This window comes from Talpa europaea (genome assembly GCF_964194135.1).
Source record: "Talpa europaea genome assembly, chromosome: 9".
NCBI classification, from domain to species: Eukaryota; Metazoa; Chordata; class Mammalia; order Eulipotyphla; family Talpidae; genus Talpa; species Talpa europaea.
Genome location: NC_140076.1, coordinates 93,720,715 through 93,738,814, shown reverse-complemented (window position 1 = coordinate 93,738,814; position 18,100 = coordinate 93,720,715). Strand labels below are relative to the sequence as shown.

General features: G+C 33.1%; 1 protein-coding gene across 3 annotated transcripts in view; it reads left to right on the top strand.

The window, feature by feature from the left end:
• ZNF644 (zinc finger protein 644) overlaps window positions 1-18,100 on the top strand; it is a gene marked incomplete at both ends in the record, with an annotated part of 57,922 nt that overhangs the window by 16,847 nt on the left and 22,975 nt on the right. The window lies entirely within an intron of this gene.

Here is an 18,100-nt window from a genome sequence, read left to right as displayed (position 1 = left end):
TTTCCATATGGTGTGACGGAATAGTCTAATTTCATTCTTTTGGAAGTTGCTCTCCAGTTCTCCTAACACTGTTTGTGGTATTCACCTTTCTTCACCTGTATACACCTGGTATGTATACACCTTTCTTCAGTGTATACTCGACTCTGTTGTATATTAACTATTCATATAAATGTGGATTAATTTCTTAGCTTTCAATTTTATTATATTGGTTTGTGTATATTTTTATTCCAATACCATACTTTCATTATTATTATTTCCAGAAGTATAATACTTCTTTTTCTTTTTGGTTAAGATTGTTTTGGTTATTTGGTGTCTTTAGTTCTATTTCTTTGAAGAATGCCATTGAAACTTTGATAGGGAGTACACTGAATGTAATGCTTGAGCAAGATGACTATTTTAATAATGTTAATTCTTCCAATCTTTTTTTTTTAATTTTTATTTTTTAAACAATATTTGCTCCCCCACACCCTCAGGTTGAGTCCCCGTAGAATTTCCTTCCCCAAGGCACCTGTGCACCATCACCACAGTCCTCTGTGTTCCTCCCTCCCTCTGGTCCCTCTCCCTCCTCCTCCCCTGCAGGATGTCTCTGATTTATAATTGTCTGTTTTTGCTTTGTTGTGTTTTATACTGTTATTATTTTTTTTTACGCTGATGTTTCATATCAGCGTAAAAAAAAAAAATTCTTCCAATCTTAAGACCAGGATACATCTTTCCATTTCTCTGTGTCTTTTATTTCTTCTAATTATATTCTAGTTTGTGTTCTACAAGCTGTTCATCTACAGGGCCTTCATTTCTTTGTTAAGTTCATTCCTAGGTATTTAGTTCTTTTTGATGAGAGACTGTAAATGGGATGGTTTTTTCAACTTATTTTTCTTGTAGTTCATTGTTTGCATAGATAGGAGCACAACTGATTTTTACATATTGGTTTTACAGCCCATCGCTTACTGTACTGATTTTTTTATTTCTAATAAATTTTTAGTGGAGTACTTAGGGTACGTCTGCAAATACTGATTTTACTTGTTTCACAATTTGGATTCCATTTAAAACTTTCTTTTGCTAAACAGCTCTAGATAGGACTTCTAATACTGTACTGAATAGTAGTGGCGAAAGTGGAATCCTTGTTTGTTCCTGTCCTTAGAGGAAAAGCTTTCAGTTTCTCACCATTGAGTTTGATGCCAGCTGTGATTTTGACATATGGCCTTTGTTTGGTTGATATATTCTTTCTGTTACCATTTTCTGAGAGTTTTTTTTTTTTTTTTATCATAACTGGATGTTGAATCTCATCAGGTGATTTTTCTGCATCTGTTGATATGTTCATGTGTTTTTATATTTCCTTTTGTTGATGTGGTGAATTTTACTTTTGCTCTTTCTCATTTCTTGATGTGGTCCTATGGTGTAACATACTTTTAGTACTGCTTTTGCTGTTTCTCATAGGTTCTGGTAGTATCTTCATATTCATTTTTCTCCTGGTGTTTTAAAATTTCTTTGATTTCCTCATAATTCAGTGGTCAGTAGTTTTACATACCCCTCTGGCCCCCCACTTTTTGTGTTCATTTTTAATTTGTTGCTGTTATGATCAGATAAAATACTTGATATAATCTCAGAGTTCATGAATTGATTGTCTCTTGGTTTATGACCAAACATGTGTTCTCTCCTGCATAATATTCCACATGAATTGGAAAAGATTGTGTTCTCAGCTGCTCTGTGAATGTATGTTTAGCCCATGTGTTTACTTTCTGCTTGGTTGATCTCTCTGTTGATGAAAGTGGGATGTTGAAGTCCTCTGCCATTATTGTTGCTGTCAGTGTCTGTTTTCAGGTTTGATAATAGTTCCCTTATGTATTTCAGTGTTCCTTTGTTTGGTGCAGATATATTGATGAGTGTTTTAAGACCTCATGTATTGTTCCCTCATTATAATCATTATAAAATGTCCATCCTTGTCTGTAGTTAATTTTTTTTAACTGGAAGTCTGATATAGTATGGTGTAGTATAAATATGACTGTCCCTGCCTGTCTTTGCCATTTGCTTGTAGGATTATTTTTCAACCTTTGAGTCTGTTTGTCTTTAGAACTCGGATGAGTCCCCTGGGGATAGCAGAAAGTTTATTTTTCTGATCCAGCCAGCCATTCTGTTCCTTTAATTGGTGAGTTGTGTGCATTAACATTTAGGGTTATTGTTGATAAAGGAGGATTTGCTACTGCCATATTGTCCTTAGTTTTCTGGTTCTGTCTATTTCATTGTTCAACTTTTTGTGGATGTTCTGTTCAAATTAGATGCAAGAGCTCTTTTCAACATTTCTTGTAGTGGAGGTTTGGTTTTTGCAAACCCTTCAGCTTTTTGTCAGAGGACCTTTAATTCTCCCTTCTGAAGGAGAGTTGCAGGATATTGTATTCTTGGCTGAATGTTTTTAATTTTTTAAGCATTTTGAATACATCATTCCTCTCTCCTTGTGAGGTTTCCTCAGAGAAATCAGAGGTAAATCAGGCAGGGAACCTTTATAGGTTACATACTTTTCTCCCCTGGCCAACTTCAGTGTTCTTTATTTTGAAACTCTTAGGAGTTTCATGACTATGTGTTGTTGATCCTTTCTAGGCCAGGTCCTCATTTGGAACCTCAGGTTAACACTGCCCCCTCACCTGTTGTCCAGCATATATTGATTGGCAGGTTGTTGAACCTACATTTTTCCCCAGAAGTTCATGCAGGAGTAGAGTGACCTGAGAACTCCATGTTTGGGCTGTGAACAGCCCTCAGTCCCGGTATCAGTGACAAGTGGATGAGGGTCAGATGTCTTAAAGATCTGTGGGCCCCAATCATATAGATTTTTTCCTTGCAGACCTCTCTCAATTCTCTCTGTGGTATGTGCGTCCCCAGAAGTGAACCTGCTATAACATGTTCCCAGAAACTTCAAGGAACAGAGCTTTCTCCTAAAATGTTACCAGGAACCTGGGTGTTTTACACTCCTACCAGAGGAAGTAAGCATCATAGATGAATATAATTCCAGCTGTGGCCCCAGGTATGGGTGGAACAGGTATTGTGTATAACACAGAGGCCAGTTGTAGGCAGGAGCCTCTCATATAAGGAAGCCACAGGTGGACCTTATTCCACTCCCAACAATTTCCACTATCAGGGCTTACTGTAGTCTTAAACTCTGGTTGCCTTTTCTCAGTAGTTGTAGGCTCAAGGTGACATTCCCCACCTTGGACAAGTGCAGTGCTAGTAGTTGTAAGGACTCTGATGGTTCAGTTGTCCCCAATAGCAGGGGTGGATGGGGTGTTTCACTATCCATCCCTGGTTCCTTAGTTGATTTCTAGTCTCAATGTTCATCCTTGCTGGTGTCTTATCTGCAGTGTAGGCTTTGCCTCATATCTCTTCTCAGTTTCCAATTGTTCTCTCGAGGAACAGCCATCAGTTTTCCACACTTGGTTGTATGCACTGCCCTCTTCAATGTCTCCAGGTACTGGGGGTGGGGACAGTATGGCTTGAGCTATTCTCTCACCACAAAAAGGCTGGCAGTAGTCATCTTTTCCCTCTTTTACATAGTGGTATTCAGCTGGCATTCTAAATGAAATTATGTTACAGTTATTCTTACCCTTTCTGACTTTCTGTTTTGTTGTGAAATGCTGATCCTCCAGTCATCTGGTCTTTTTCGGGGACTGTTGTTTTTATCTGTTATTTTATTGTTTCTATGGGAAGTTGGGAGCCCCATGTCTTTACTCTTCTGCCATCTTGATGAAACTCCCTATAAGTCTTTACCTGCTCCACAGACATAAAGATATTCTCTTATGCTATCTTCTAAAATAGTGATTCTCACCTACAGGCAATTATCCTTCCCTCACGTCACATCTTCCATCTCCTGGGTGGGATATTTAGCAATGTTTGGTGCCATTTTTAGTTTTTACAACTGGGTGGGAGTAATCCTCACATCTAGTGGGTTGAAAAGAGATGCTACTGAACCCTGTTGTAGAATGCATAAAACATTTCCCTAACCCAAAGTTGTCACTGAGGATGAGGTTTAGAGACACTGTCCTAGAAACATTATTATTTTTCTTTCTACGTAGAACTGACTGTTGTGTATTATGCATTTAGATCTGCCTTCTACATAGAAGTGATTCTGTTTATTATGTGAATTGTAGGGGTCACCTTTTCTTTTTCATACGTGCATACATTTTATGCAGCATCATTTATCAAAAAGATTGTTTCCCTTCTCTGTTATCACCTTTTCATTAAGTCACATGACCATATATAATATGGGTCTTTCTTGCCTCTGTTTTTGTTTTCCCCATTAGTTTAACTTATTTACCCTTGTACCAGTATCACAGGTAATATACATGGCATTATATTAGTTTACATTTAAGAAGGCTTCTCTTCCCTTCTTGTTCTTTTTGACTCTGTACTTCCATGTAAATTTTTAGTCACGTTATCAGTTTTATAAAAATTGAATATATTTATTATAAATAGAGTGGACATCTTTGTGAATCTTCCTGTTCAGGAATGGACATTATTCTTTCCTGTATTTGGGTCAATGAGTCTCAAACCCTGTTTTCTCCAGTTTTTAAAAGAACTTTTGTTTATTTGGTTGTATCATTTGTTTCTCAGCTTTGGAAAAAAATTGACATTTTAGGTGAGGTAATTTTGGGGGAGAACAAAAGCATTCCATTAAAAGTTAGCATAATTTTGAGGAAAATATAGTTGACAAAACAAAATTCAGTGTGACGAGTAGCATTATTTTACTTTATATAGCCAGTCTCTTTAATGTCTAGCTTATTGGAAGACAGCTAGGTTTCATACACAAATCTATTGGGATATCATTGCTTAAATCTATTGGGATATCACAAGTCATGTTGACTGTTAAACTCCATTGTACACTTGCAAGAGAATGGAGAGAATAGTAGTGGAACAGGTAAATAAAATCATAGTAATGCTATGAAAATAGTTGTGATTTTAAAAATCTTCTAATAGAATCCTAAAGAAACCTAGGGTTGTTGTCATGCTTTTGGGAACAGCTGCTGTAGAGATTTAAAATCTTTCTTGTTTTTTATAGGTATTTACAGCTACAAATTTCCTTCTGCCTTTAGTACATTCCACATATTTTGGTATATTGTAGATTGTATTTATTCATCTCAAGACTGACAATAAATTTCATCTGTAGGGAAGATGAACTGAAGGTGGAATAAACTTGTAGTTAATAAAGAAGCCAGTAATCAACTCGTTTAATTAGAGAAGGGGATGTTTAGTAGTCAGAAAAATGACCTTGTCTAAAGTAGTCTGTGATATATTTTTATGTTCAACAAGGGAACAATATGATTTAGCTGAAAGCATCAGATTAGTTTTTGGATGAAAGAAGCTATTTGTTTGTCTTTCTCAGTCTATTGTCTTTTTGTAGATATCCTTTTTTTCTGTGGCTACTTTCAATTGTCTTTCATTGTTATCAGTTTTACTCTGATGTATCTAGTCTAGTTTTCTTTTTATTTACTCATGTTAGAGTTCTGATGCTTCCTGAAACTATTGCTTGATGTTTTGTCAGTTTCCTAGTTGTTTAATTTGATTGTATCTATTTTTTTAATTTAATGTAATTTATTTATGTATGTTTTACATCATTGTTCATTTTTGTGCAATGTTTGCTTTCTCCTCTAAGGTGTAGTCCCCATAGATTTCCCACCACCATTTCACCCATGCACCATTGCCATAGTCCACCATGCTCTTCCCTCCCCTTTTTTGATCCCTCCCCCTGACCCTCCCTCACAGAATGTCTGCCAGTTTTTCTTTTTTGGTTATTATTTTTCCCCCTGATTCCTTATTTGGTCCCCCTGTGTTCCTCCTGTAAGTGAAACCATCCAATATTTTTCTTTTTCCTTCTGACTTATTTCACTGAGCATAATCCCTTCTAGCTCCATCCACATTGCTGTGAATGGCATGAGTTTATATTTTTGATGGCTGAATAGTATTCCATTGTGTATATATACCACACCTTCTTGATCTAGTCATCTATTTTTGGTCATTTGGGTTGTTTCCATATCTTACCTATTATAAATAGTGCTGCAGTAAACATAGGGGTACAAGTATACTTTTGAGTTAATGTTTTTGTGTCCTTTGGGTAGATTTCTAGGAGTAGAATTGCTGGGTCTTATGGTAGCTCCATTTTTTTTAGTCTGAGTAACCTCCACATAGCTTTCCATAGTGGTTGGACCAGTTTGCAGTCCCACTAGCAGTGTTGGTGGGAACAACATTTACTAGTTTTTTAATATGTGCCATTCTCACTGGTGTAAGTTGGTATTTCATTGTGGTTTTGATTTACATTTCCCTGATTATATGGGATGTTGAACATTTTTTCATACACCTGTTGACCTGACCGTTTGCATTTCTTCTTTGGAGAAGTGTCTTTTTACTGCTCATTTTTTGACTGGATTGTTTACTTTGTTTTTGTTGAGTCATGTGAACTCTTTGTAGATCTTTGTAATCAGTCCTTTATTAGTTGTATGGAGTGCAGAAATTTTTTTCCTGTCAGTAGGGTGTCTCTTTGTTTTGGCTAATGTCTCTTTTGCTGTTCAGAAGCTTTTTTGTTTGATGTAATTCCAACTGTTTATCTTTTCCTAATTGTATTTAGTTTTGCAGTTTGGTGCATGGTAAGAGTATGATCTACATAATTTCTATGAATAGTTAGAAATTTCTCTGGTCATATAGTCATATTTTGTAAGTGTCATACTTAGGTTTGAAATTAGAATGTCTATTTCTTGTTACGTCAGGGTCTTTGTATATTTGATCGTAGTCTTCAAACTTTTCTTTGCATATACCTTTAAAGAATTTTGAAGAACTGATATTTTTTAAGTTGGCATGCGATTTTTGTCACAAGTAAAAATAAATACCAGTATTTATATATTGCATACATACTTTAAATCCAGTTTCTTCAAAATTTTGGCACTGTAGATTAAATTCATTCAGCTTACAGAAATGACTGCCATGTAACAGAACAGAACCAGTCCTTTTATATTTATATTATATTTGACATCATTGTTCATTTTTGTACAATGTTTGATTTCTCTTCCGAGGTGTAGTCCACATAATACCACCAAGTCACCCATGAACGATCACCATTCTCTTGTGCTCTTCCTGCCCCATTTTAATCCCTCTCCCTCCCCTTCTGAATGCCTCTGGTTTATAGTTGTTTGCTAGTTTTGTCTTTTAACAAAGCCAATCTTAAAAGCTAAATCAAAGTGACTCTTAGTAAATGAAAAATATGGTTTCACTTTTTAAATTTCGTACATGTCATTGTTGACAACCTTCTCATTTCTGAGTTTTAATTAAAATTGGGAGACAGAGGTGTAAGAAAGAGAAGAAAAGGAGGTATGGTGAGGGAAATGGGAAAATGAGATGTTTTTGTATTGTTTATTTTGCTGCCATTTTCCTTAAAGAAATCTGTGTTCTCAATACCCGTTTTTTTTTGTTCCCTAGAGGTTTTTACATACCAGAGCAGTACACGAATTGTGGGTGACGCTACTCTCCTAGAACTTCAGATTATTCAGGGCACTTGATATTTGAACAATAAGATCTGTGCACCTGAAATTTAGTTCTAGAGGAGTGATGTACAAACGATAACCATAATAAATAATTATATTACATAGGGGGTTAGAGGGTGATGTTATAAAGGAAGGGGCATCATCTATTACAAGTATATTTTAGAGTGTCAGCATGGTAGAGAAGGCAAGTGAATTTGGGATGTTAATCTTTCACCAAAGTTTTCAGGTAGTTACCATTCAAAAGTTAATAGTTGAGTAGGAGACTTACAGGAGGGTGTGTGCTATAAGAGTATCTGGGAAATGTAGAGCATTCTAGCTGGGGAATAGTCATTGCTGACATGGGAGAGAAAATGTCCAAGAAATATAAAATATGATGGCTAGATCAAAGTTTGTGAGTGGGGACAGAATAAGAAATGAAGTTATAGAGTTGCTAGATGCATTCTTTGTTGGGCTTTATAGGTTCTTCTAGGGACGTTGGTTTTTTTCTTTGACATTAACTTTTTTCGTTGAGAAGAAAATGCAGGGAGCCATTGCTAGATTTTGAGGAAAGATTTTAAAACAATCCCTTTGGTTGCAATGTTGAGAATAAACTCAATGTTGAGTAGATGGAGAGGGTAGCACACTGAGATCATATTTAGGAAGTTGTTGAAATAATACAGGGGAGACATATGTAATAAATAATACAGGGGAGATTATGTAATAGTGGACCTGGGTATAGTGGTAGTGAGAATTGGTTAGGTTATGGATGTAGTTTGAAGATTTTGTCAGTAGAATGTCCCATGTTTTGAATATAAGTATGAATAATGGAATAAGGAAGATTACTCCAAGGTAATTGGCTTGAACACTAATAGGAATCTTATTTTGTAAAGTGAGAGAAATCTGGTCTTGAAAGAGGAGATGGGAAAGGAAACCTTCTTGATCTGCTGACTTTTAGGGGAGAAGTGTTTAAAGCTCTCTCAGTAACTCAATTTGTCAGTTTTTCCTAATACTTGTAAAAGTTTGTGATTTGTATATCTTATAGCCATTTTGTTTCCATAGAGATTCGTGAGTATTTATCTTATTGGTGAATTGTATACTTTAATATATGACATGTATCATTTGTCTTTAGCAAATTTAGTGCTCTTTGCCTTAAATTCTGTCTGATTTTTCTGATAGTAGAGACTTTTTAATGACAGATGCTAAAAATTTATCATTTTTGTAACCTGTTTCTTTTACAAGCCACATATAACGTGTCTTTTAAAAAAGAAGACATTTGCTTTTTGTCTTAATATATGACATTTTAACATTTATTTATTGTAAATACTAATGTATTTGGACTTTATGCTTGCTTTTTTTTAGTTTCTCTTTGCTATGTTTTATTATTGTATCATTCAGAATTTATTTCCATGTAAAAAATTCAATAGATTAGCAATTTCATATCGTTTTACTATTTTAGTTGATTACTTTTAACACATTTGATAAAAAATTTTGTTTTAATAAGTTTTCACTGCTTTAACCATGTGGATATCTTTTTGGGATCTTAGTTTGCGTATACAGTTTCCTTTGCAAATACTGGTTCTTATTTTGTAGGAATCTGTGAACAGTTATCAACAGCTGTTATATGTAGTTACTGATTTACTGGTTTAATTGCTGACTGGTGTTTATTGATTCTTATTTCTTCCTTTTACATTTATTATTTTCTCTTTATGCCTTAAAATCTCCATGAGTAATTCTCTTACCAGTGAATGATAAGCTTTTGGAATCAGCTTGTCCAAAAATGTCCAGCTTTTGTTATTATTATTATTATTATTATTATACTTGAATGCTAGTTTAGCTAGTGACAGAATTCTGGATTGAGAGATCATTTCAAACTTTCATCATTATATTGGCGACAAATTCTAAGAATATGTGAAACGGGCAGTCTTACAAATTGGAGGTGGAAATGCATATTGCTCAAAATCTGGGTAAATGATTTGAAAGTATATATTAAACTAAAAATGTATATGTGCAATTTTTTTTACATGTGCAATTTTAAAGAATCTACATTATTGAGATAAAAGCACTGCTGTAAAGCTGTTACTGTGGCATGTAAAGATAAGCACAAAACATACACATTTATGTTTGTATCAATAAGGAAAAGGAGTAAAAGGATATACCAAACCAAATTATTAACATTGGTAACCAAAGTGGGAGAGAGTGGAAAAGGTAGAGGAAATTGCAGAAAATGTAGTCTACTTTTAAAATACTTTTTCAGAAAATTTGATTTTAGAAAATCATATTTACTGATAACTGACAGTGCTACTGATAATGAATTGTGTGTTCTTGGTCCTTTGTAGGTAGTCTAGTTTTTGTTTCTTTTTTGATTTCTGAAAATGAAGAATTCTTCCTTTTATTCTCAGAGTTGTGAGATTTCCTTAAGACTTGTCAGGTGGCCTGTCTTCTTCACACTGCTGCGTACTCATTGATACCTGGTAATCTGAAGATTTCCGTTTTTGACTTCTTGTTTTTTTCCTATCCCCTTGGATTTTGTTCAATAATTTCTATTTGATATAACTTATAGATTTAAAATTTGTGTTATTTCTCTCTCTCTTTTTACCTTCTTCCCGCCCTTTAAAAAAAAAAGACTTTCATTAAAGACCTTTATTTTGGAAGAACTTCATTTAATCATTTATATCCATTCTGCTCTTCTACTCACCTGTTGAGGGTTGTTTTGTTTTTTGTAATTTTTTGTTTCAAACGTCTTTGTTAGTCTCCCACCTCAAGCAGTTTATACTTATTTAAAAACATAATAGCTATAGAATCTGGGGATATAAAGTACATATTAAGTATGTTTTCTTTATTCTTTGTTATTGGCCATATACTTTTACTAATTATATATTCCAACCATATTAGCATTAAGTATAACTTGTATAATATAATAAAAATTCACATAGCACTCATTTTCAGATCCCTTCACACATTCAACTTTTTGAAAAAATGTTTATATGACAGGTGAGGGGTAAACTTAAAAGATTATATGCCCTCATACTTGAATAGTAGGTAATTTGTCTCTTTATACGATTAATTTTAACTCTCAATTTTGAAGTTACAGTTATTGATTTAATATTTAGTCTTGATAGTGAAAAGTCTCATGTTATTATGATTTGTATTCTTTTATATAAAGCCTGTTTTTAGTGTTTTTGATATTTGCTTTATTTGAGATATCTCCATTCTCTCCAGCAACTCTTGCCTATGACTTCTGGTTTTTGGCTTTAATATGCCTTGTTATGTCTCTGCTCTGTTAGTCTCTCTACTTTTATTTCACTGACATTTTACGAGAAGAAAAATAGTCATGCCCTCGATAGATCCCAGGGAATTGGAAACTCTTTAATGCTGATTGGTCACTTTATGTTCTTTTTCTGAAGAACACTAGGTCAAATAAGGTTTTCCCCCCTTTATTCAATAATTAGATATCACTATACAAAATTTTTGCTTTATTCCCACAAGTGTTTTTGTTCTTACCTCAACAACTCCTTATTATATCTCTTTACCTCAGACTTTTTAGCTTATGCGCATTTATCCTGTTTATTGTACCTTGGGGGTGATATACTAGGTATCACCTTTCAGAATAAGTTTCTGCTTGTGATGACCTTCACTGCTGGGTACATGGGTACAGTGCACAATTCAGTATTTTGTAAATGAAACAAGTTAATGTAAAGGGTCATAGGGAATGTCTTAATAAGAAGTTACTAAATGCCAGGCCATATACTGTGTATTTTATGTACATTGTTTTATTTAACCCTCACAATCCTTTGTAGGTTTCATCCTTATTATATTGATGTAACAACTGGAATTTAAGGAAAGTGGAATATCTGTCCTACGCTAAAACTTGTGGAGTTATTTTTCAAACCTAGTCATGTGTGCTTCAAAGGGTGATTGATTCTTGTGGCACTGCACTGTAAAATGTATTAAAAGTCTCTCTTCAGTGATGCTTTTTTTAGCCATGTTATTTTTATAGGATCTTCTAACTCTTCAAAATGATAGAATGTATAGTCTGTATTACTGGGGACATAATGTATTGCTTTTTGTTGATAAACAATTTATATATGTATATATCCTGTATAATCTTCATTTGGATAGCAGTACAATAAAACTAAAAACAAACAAAAACTACCAGCAATACCATTTGATTACTTAGTGGTAAAATAATAAAAAAATTTCCTGAAATGATCTCAGTTTAAATAAGCTCTGTTCACCTCTGTGAAACCATAACAAAGTGTTGCTGATGTTTTTGGTTTTATAAATTGGGTAAATTAGAAATCTGTATTCTTTGTTTCCATGGTTTAAAATTGTTAATGTTGAACATGCTGTATTCTTCATGTGAAGAAAATTCTTTTTTATCCCATTTGAATAGAAGTATACATTCAGTGTTATAAGCACTTGTATTTTCTAAATGTTATTGTTTTCTGTTCCATTTTTGCTGAAAATTTGTAATGCTTTAGATCCACATTAAATAAATGTTTCTGATTTTATAAATGAAACCCCAGAGTTAAACATGTAATTAGTAGAAACTTGTTAGCAGCCCAAATAATAAATCAGAAAGAGTAGTGGCTAGTCTATGATTTAACATCACAGAAATACACTTTTCTTATTTTTATTTATTTATTTATTTATTTTTAAGATTTATTTATTTATACAAGCACTGGGTACAGGCAGAAGTGCGGGAGGGTGAGAGAATTCACCAGAGCCAGAGTGGGGAACAGAACAGGCAGACCGACAAAATACACTGCTGAGGGGAGCAGTGGGCGGCAGGAGAGGTCTGCGCACCTTGTGGGACCCTCGCCCAGTGGCCGGGGATGAACCCGCTCTGCAGAGGCTGCGGGCAGCTTTTCAACATAGTACTCTACCGCTGCGCCACCAGGGAGGCCCTTTTCTTATTTTTAGAAAGACAGTATGAGAAAGGTGCATACTTTGCTTCAAGGAAAGTGAATTTCTTGTGTTTGATATTTGCCGTCCTAAATGAAGATCATTGTAGTTATTTACCTTAGAATATTTTTCTTAGAAGATAATTCGGTTTTGTACAGGCAGATTTCAGCTGGAACTCTCATTAAGAGAGTTCACATTCAATAAAACAATTCTTTCATAGAAAATAAAATAAAATATGTGTGTGGGTCATTTATCAAAGCTGAGATGATCACTTACCTTATTCTAACTGTATGAAGCATAAACTGTACAACTAGTCGTCATTCCATATTGAACATGACTTAGTACTCTTTGGTCATAATTTATTGCCTTACCTTTTCCAAGTGCAAAATTCTTTATTAGGAAATAAACCTTTGATTAAGGAATATCCATTCTTTTTCTACTACTGTTGCTTCTCATTATCCTATAATTTTGCCAGGTTGTTAATGTTTTTTTTCTCATTCTCTGCCTGTACACCCTTCCCCCAGTCCTCCTTGCCATGATATACTTCAGTTGACTCTAGCAGTTTGAGATGTCTCATTATATTTAGTATTTAGTAAAATTTGCAGTAAGAATCATTTTGTGTTCTTAGTTGTTTGTGATTTAGTATCTTACTATTTATAATATCCTATTAAATAATGAGAAAATATGTGAATGATAACAAGAATGAAACTTAGCAAGTTCATTATAATTTGGTGGTAAGTGGTAAAATCACATTTAGATTAGTTTGCATGCCAGTGCTACTGCAACTGGCAAGAAAACTTTATAAACCTATTTTATTTTATATTTCTGCCCGTTATATATTTTCTAGATGTTCAAATTCCGTTTCTTTGTATGGTCAGTAACATACGTGCAATAGGAAAAAACCTCTGGTTGTACGTAAAATGGTAATGATTTAGATAGCTCTGTGGCCTTAGTGTACTAGTCATTTAGGACTATATTTTCATTGTTCAGCGTGCGCTTTCAGCATATTTCAAATTAACTAAAGGATTATTTCAGGTAATTTTGAATTTAGAAAATGCTTTTATAATTAGTGTAATTTTTGGGTCATTTCAATTTTTGGGTCATTTCAACTGGAACATTAAATGCATAGAACATATGAGAAAGAACCTTGGAAGTCATCTATACCTCTGAATCCTCTACAGTGTTGTCTCCCAATGTTACCGCAGTAAAAAAAAAAATAGTCCAAAAAAATCATCTTTCTCAATCTCTAATATCTTATTCTCTTATACATGTAGCTCAATCAGCTGAACTATCTAATTTTAATGTAGTGTAAGACAAACCTCTGCAATGTTAAATGGATCCAGTTTATAGGTTTTCTTAAATGTGAGGTGAATTTTACATATTTATTATTCAAACACATTAGTTGTATATCCTTTCTATACATCAGTTCTTCAAACATTTGAAGATTGTTAATTGTATTGGCTAACTGTTAGGGTTAACATACCAGATATTCTCTTTATTATGAAAAGTAATGAAAAATAATGCTAGATACCATTATAATGTTCTTGTACTTATGTAGTGTTTCCTGTCAATGTGACATCCAGACTAGGATTCTATCAGTGTGTAATGTTTTATAGTGTATACTCTGTCTTCACATGCATTGTATACTAGGTGAACTTTAGGTATATGTGTTTGTACATTGTATATAGTAGATTTGGGCCTAAATGCTGTAGTAATTTTAGATATAGTATTTCAGCTAGTTAATATTTGTTTTGCAATTGTGATGACAGTTGTGTTTTTTTTTCTTCTTGACCCATTGCACATATGACTAACTGAAGTTGTCATGTGTTCTCAAGGATAATTTAAGTGAAAGGGATTTGTGAAAATCTGACAGATACTAACTATAACTGAGCTAGTAGGTAACACTATAATTTATTTATAGCTGTGTAATATAGTTATTAATGAACTAATATAGAGAGGCTAAAATTATTATATTTTATGTGAAATTATACTACATGACAAAGGTTGGCATTATGTAATAAGTACCCACAAAATATTAACCTACTTGCAATAAATACAATTAATAATGTACATAAAAGAATGAAATTAAGCTAATTTTCTATCAAAAAAGAATTATTCATGAACAGAAAGTGGACAGCATAGATTTGATGACAGGAAGGTTGTATCTAATCTGAATTACTGAGTGACCTAGGAAGCTTGCTCAGAGGAATTACAGAATAATTATGTTAATATGCAATTATCACCTCATTTCTTCTGTAGTAACCTCAAGATGTAGTGTAGTGAGGGTGTTATAGCAAGTGCTGATAGTTTGTGAAAATACTGATGTTTGAGATTTCTGAGACAATAAGTCTAGCTTGAGGCATATAAGTGATGATCTGTCATGTTGAAGACAGATCTGACCTTTGTACTTTTTTTTTAATGCTCACAGTATATATAACTACAGGCAGTTATAGCTGTAGAACTCATTATGATTTTCTAGAAACTGAAATGTTTTATGTAGATTTAAAATTCCATTTGCAGCTTTTTATAAAGTGTAAATTTTTTTAAAGAACATTTTAAAATTCAGTTGAAGGAAAGATTCTATAGTTTATATGATTTTACATAGAGATGGACATAGTAATAATGTCTAAACATTTTATGAAAAGATCCTAATTGATACAGCAAATCCAATGAAATTTAAAAAATTGAAACAACAGAACATTATTTTATTAGTTTCCCTTTTAAAACATAATGAATAATGCTTACCTTCAAATAATGTTCCCTACTTCATATTGGCATAAATTTGTATGGATGGCTCTGTTACATATATTTGCCAATATAGATGTAGCTTGGGTGGGGGGGAACTATTTGAGATGGTGTGACATTAGCTATAGTTCAAATCTTTTCTTTCCTGGAGGACATTTAACCATTTCTTAATGTGGGAAAATTTTTATGTTAAAATTTTAGATCCGTTATTCAGTGCAGATTTTTATACTCTCTTATTCTTCATTGTATCTCAGTACAATGCTTATGATTCTTGAGTAGTATTGAAAATATATTTTGAGCATTTTTAAGTCAAAATATATTCTGAAATTTAACAGAAAGTGTCTTTCAGGCTAGCTTTTTAAAAATCCTCTCATCCATGTCAGATTTACGATGTTCCTGTTAGGACATTTTATACTTTAAACCTGGAAAAAAATTTATTCTTGTGTAAATACTAGCTTACTGAGTTAATTTCTTAATAGCATATTTTAATTATTAATGTGCTAATAAAAATCTTTTTTCTGAAAAAGAGTAACTTTATTTTTGACTAGTGATGATTAATTTAGGAGCAGGTAAACCGTATTTCATTATGTAGGTGTGAAGGAAAAATTTTGATAAATACATTTTGTATTTTAACAATATTTAATTTGATCTTTTGTCTTTTTGCTCATTGTGTTTCATAGATAATAGATTTGTTATACATTTATACACTTTTTTTTATGTTTTTGAGAAAAGTATCTTCAGAGTGTGAACTATGGGAAGCTCTTATAAAGCCATTCTGGTAATGAGGAGGCAGTCTCCAAACCAACATGATATTCTCATAGTTTTGTCACCCTGCTGTTCAGGGGGTACCAATGAAGTTGCTTTAAATGGGAAGCGTCTGTTCCATCTCTGAACCTCTAACACCAGAACAGATGGGTGGAACATGGAACATGGAAGGCTTTACCTCTGAGGTGGTAACAGTGAAACCACTCATTAACACTGAATTTACCACTTCGTTAGCAACGTTGCTTCCTGTTGAGAAAAGCTAATACAGGCTTTCAAATTGAGCATATATTTGTCTACCTCTATGATAATAAAAAATAGGAAGGAACAGAAAGTGTCTTTCAGGCTAGCTTTTTAAAAATCCTGTCATCCATAACTATTTTTGATACTGTCCCTTTTAGAACATTTTATACTTGTATTTTTTACCTACTTTAATGAGAAATAACAGGAATGGGTAATAGTGTAGCATTAACGTTTGCTGCTTCTTTACATTAACATTTACACTCTTTCCTAACACATGTTTATTTGCTGCCCATTTTTAACTTCTGTGTATGTGATATAGAGACTCCTGCTGGGTGCTGCATTAGCACCATTTTGGGGTGATATCATTGAATATGATCTTATTGGAAGTCTATTTTTATTACTGTGGGAGTTTGTCAATCTCAAAACAGAATTCTAAAATCTTGAGGAATAGAAAGTGATTGTTGGTACAAATACTAATGTCTAAGAAATGCATTTGTAATGTTTGTTATTCAAAGAACACATTTTATAAAAAGAATAATGTCATTAGTAAGATTTGTAAGTGCTTATTCTAACTGTGGAATAAGAAGCATAATTAGAAGCAATTCTTTTATTGAGCTAGATACAAAATTTTATAAAGCAAAGCATGTAGTTGGTACTATAAAAGATAGAAAATAATGAACTTTCTTGAAAATGTTTTAATTTCTTAATATTGAGTTACAAGTTCATGCTGTCACACATTATACACGAATCATTTCATTATACAAATGAAAAAATACATTTAAAGACAAATGTAAAGCGTTTACTCTTGATCTGAAAGCATGAATGTTGTGTGTCTTTCTTACTACTGTATTCTTAGTACTAGAACATCGCTTGGCACACAGTAAGGACTCACAAATATTTGGAGAATGAATAAACTATAGTTACTGTTATGTATAAAGGAAAAAGAACTGTGGAACTTTATGCAAGTACTTCACATAGTTAATACTTGAGGTTCTGCAAACTGTACATGAATATTATTGGATATATTGAGGACCTGCCCACAATTGTTGAATGTAATCATAGACAAGATGGAATTTGAATTATTTTAATGGGGTATCAACTTTCATTGGAAGAAAACTGGTTTTCTTCTTTAGGAACTTTTGCTTCTATTTTGCAATTGTGATTTTATTCAATGCTTTAGTCTTTTATTCAACGATTATTGCCTGAGGACTTAGGCCAACCATTTTATGAGTTCTATAGATAGGATGGAGACTAGCTCATGGTTCTCTCTTCAACGATGTCCATTCTTCCAAGGAGACTGGCAGTTCCTATACACTGAGGCCATTTCTAAAGGTAGAATAAGAACGGGAAACCCATCATAACAGGGAATAATTATAGCCATCATACTGTATGTCTCTGAAACTTTCAGAAGTCTCTTTTCCTCTTAAAATGTTTAGTTTTCTTCCTATAGGATTAAATGTATTCTCAAATGTCTGATAAAATTTTATCTAAATTTCATATGAGTAAACTCAAAAAAACTTAATGTATACTTATGATGTTTCAGAGTAAAATTTTTTATATTATTGCAGTCTGTCAGATCAAAATGGGATAATAGCCTTTTGGATTATGGAAGTTTAAAGTAATGTAAAACTTCATTAGTTTGTGACTTCAGAATTTAGAATTAAGGATAATTTTTTTAAGTTGATAGAACTTTTTTAGGAGAATGTAAAGTGTTTAAGAATGAAGTAATCTTAATTTTTTTAAAAGTAAGAAGTGTTCTTTCATACATTAGCTATTGATGTTCATAACAAATATGTTCTTCATGTAAGATTATTTACTGAGTGGTATTTTTCTTACTTTCCTCAAAAAATAAATTTTTAGTGATAAAATTTATTTCTGCAGTAAGAATTTATATTATTCTCTATTTAGAATAACTGTCCTTAGTAAATCTACTTAAGATCATTTTTTTATTA